Below are 3,288 nucleotides of genomic sequence, written 5' to 3' on the forward strand. Positions count from 1 at the left end.
TAATCAGTTGATTCCAATCCTATCAATCTCTATTCCAAAGGTTAGGGCATTTCTTATCTCCATTCCAGGGAGTAAAGATTATGTAGCTTAAGCATGATTGTTCCTAGTTAAAGTGATTAATTACCCACCTGGCACTTAGTTAAGAGGTTTTATTCCCTCCCTAACTTCAGAGGAAAATCTCTACCTGGGGAAACAACCTTTCTCGGAGAGGTGACCTTGGTTAAAACACATAGTGCCAAGAAGGTGAGCAAACATATTAAGAACAGTATGCCATATATGCCAGGTCCCTTGAAACAGCAAGGATGGACCAGCTCCCGGCAACTGTGATGAGTGTTGTGTGGTATCCCCCAGCATGTTGGAATATGGAAGGCCTGCAGAAATGGTGGTAGCATTATTACTGCTGTTGTTATTACTAACAAATTACAAAGGATGCACAACACAGCACAAATGAAGGAGCAGCCAGTCTGCTTCAGGTGCTCTGGGGGATGATCCAGAACTGTCATAAAGGAGGGGATATGTGAGCTGCTTTGGAACACTGATGTGGACGACAGGAGTAAGGACTTTCCTGGCAGGAGGAAAGTCATGTGTGAGAGAATGATGATGAAAAGGATTATTTCGGGACCAGCATTAGTTTCAGTACATCTGAGGCATTGCGTGTGTGTGTGTGTGTGTGTGTGTGTGTGTGTGTGTGGTGTGTTGGGGGAATGGGGAGGATAGACTTTATTCCTAGAAATGGGGGTCTTTGAGGAGCTGAGCAGTGGAGATAAAGTCTCATGTTACACGTTACTCTGCAGGAAGTGTGGAGGCTGGGCTGGCCCCGCATGGACCTGGGGGCAGGAAAAGGGGTCAAGGGTAAGAAATGATGAGGGAGAGACTGGAATAAGGCAGTGGTGGAGAGGATGAAAGGGAGAAGGTAGATTTAAGAAAAAATAAAATGAGGAGACTTCATGACCTATGACCTATTCAGTCTCTGTGTATGGGGGTGATGGTTATAAGTAATGAGTGAGTGAAGAAGGCTGGAGCTAAGAATTACCTTATGGTTTTCCCTCCTATGGTTGGTGTTGAAACTGAGAGAGGGCAAACAGGAGTGGGAACAAATGAGGGAGAGAGAGAATTGTGTTGATAGTGCTGGCTTTGAATGGGGAACCTGCTGCCTAGAGGCAACAATGATCTGGTTGGAGGATGTAGGCAATGGGCCTTTGGGGAAGTTACACTGCTGAGGTCGTGGCAGAAAGAGAAGGGTAAGGGGCAGTTTTAAAAAGGAAGGCTGACCCTGGCCAGTTGGAACATCATCCCATATACGAAAGGATCGCGGGTTCATTTCCCAGACAGGGTAGATGCCTGGGTTGCAGGCTCAATCCCCAGTAGGGGGTGTGCAGGAGGCAGCCAATCCATGATTATCTCTCATCATTGATGTTTCTATCTCTCTCTCCCTTTCCCTTCCTCTCTGAAATCAATAAAAATATATTTTTAAAAAAATGGGCAAAGAACTTGTCTAGACGTTTCTCCAAAGAAGATATGCAATGGCCAATAAGTACATGAAAAGATGCTCAATATTATTAGTAATTAGAGAATACAAGTCAAAGCCACAATGAGATACTGCTTTATACCCATTAAAATGGAAAAGAGCAGGTATTAGTGAGGATGTGGAGAAACTGGAACCCTTGTGCAATGCTGGTAGGAATGTAAAATGGTGCAGCCACTGTGGAAAACAATTCGGCAGTTCCTCAAACTGTGTAGAATTACCATATGACCCAGCAATTCCTATCCTAGAATTGAAAGTCTTGGGAATGATCCTGGTTCCCCAGGGTCAATGTCAGGGCCTTGGACACAAATATGTGTTCATTTATTTGTTTATGCCTCTGATTTATTTCTCAAGCATTAGAGATGGCTTACAAAAATAAAACAAGGCCGGGACAAATACACATTCCAGGGGAAGGTCAAGTGGGAGACAAAGGTGGAACATACACATGGAAGTCAGAGGGTCCTACATAGTTGCTAAAGTAGAACCACAAATTTAACTCCATTGATGACTAGGACAATCTCCTAGCTTTGAGCTGGAGACAGGGAGCTTCAAGCTGGCTTTGACATTCAAGAGAAAGGCCGTTGGTGGCTCTGGAGAAAAGCTTTTTCTAAAAGTGCCCGCAGCGTGTGCCTTATGTGGCCCACAGAGGCCCATATGTGTGGTCTTGGCACAAGTGTGGATGTTCATTAAGACCTCACGAAATTGAAATTGCTTGGGGGACACAATTGGGAGAAGTAGGAGGATGGCTGACTGGTTCGGGCTGGAGGCACGTGGCCGGGCTAGAACCCCAGCTCTGTGTCTACCAGTGGGGTTTCTGGTGAGTAGAGTTACCTCCTCAAGCCCTAGTTCTCTAGGTGGTGAACAGGGATAAAACTGAACCTGTCATATAGGACTGTTGTCAGGAATTTCAAAAATCGGGTAGTTAGCCCTAGCCGGTTTGGCTCAGGATATAGAACGTCGGCCTACAGACTGAAAGGTCCCAGGTTTGATTCCAGTCAAGGGCACATGCTCGGGTTGTGGGCCTATCCCCAGTAGTGGGCATGCAGGAGGCAGCCAGTCAATGAATGATTCTCTCTCATCATTGATGTTTCTATCTCTCTCTTCCTCTCCCTTCCTCTCTGAAATCAATAATATATATATATTATATATACACACACACACACACACACACACACACAGTATTTTTTAAAAATCAGGTAGTAAAATACAGCTAAGAAGATAATACGCAACAAATACTTGAGATCATGCTGGGCAGGGGGCAATAACTCACTCGAGAAGATTTTTCATTAAAAGTTATTACAGTATTCGAGGTTTTTATTTCATCATAATGGAGTAAACTTTGTTTACCTAAACAAAAATCCTTCAGTGGACCCAGCCCTGAGCCATGTCACCCTCTGATGCTCATTCAAGGCATCACCTCACCCAGTGACACGATATGATGTCTTGTTCCCAGTAGGGCCCAGGACACGGAGTCACTATTGTCCCTCCGCAGGCAGTGAGGCCGGGATCTCACCTTGGGAGAGTCTGGGCTCAGACCTCCAGGGAGCAGCTGCCCTGGCATTTTTCTCTTCCCAACTGGGAATCTGAATGAGTTTCTCCCCAGCTCCTGTGGCAGGTGACTGTTATCCCTGGTCCCAGAGGCAAGGGCAGTGTGGAGCCCCTCCCCCCACCAAACACACACACACTTCCTTTGCAGAAGTCACAGAATGGCCAGGATTTCGTCACACCCCCTCCTAAGTGGGACGGGCTTCCAAGTGAACAGT

The 3,288-nt window shown here is 45.9% G+C and overlaps 1 protein-coding gene across 3 annotated transcripts in view; it reads left to right on the forward strand.

Moving 5' to 3' along the window:
* MSRA (methionine sulfoxide reductase A) overlaps positions 1 to 3,288 on the forward strand; it is a 388,021-nt gene that overhangs the window by 369,631 nt on the left and 15,102 nt on the right. The window lies entirely within an intron of this gene.

Source organism: Myotis davidii, unplaced genomic scaffold (genome assembly GCF_000327345.1).
Source record: "Myotis davidii unplaced genomic scaffold, ASM32734v1 scaffold524, whole genome shotgun sequence".
Taxonomy (NCBI): Eukaryota; Metazoa; Chordata; class Mammalia; order Chiroptera; family Vespertilionidae; genus Myotis; species Myotis davidii.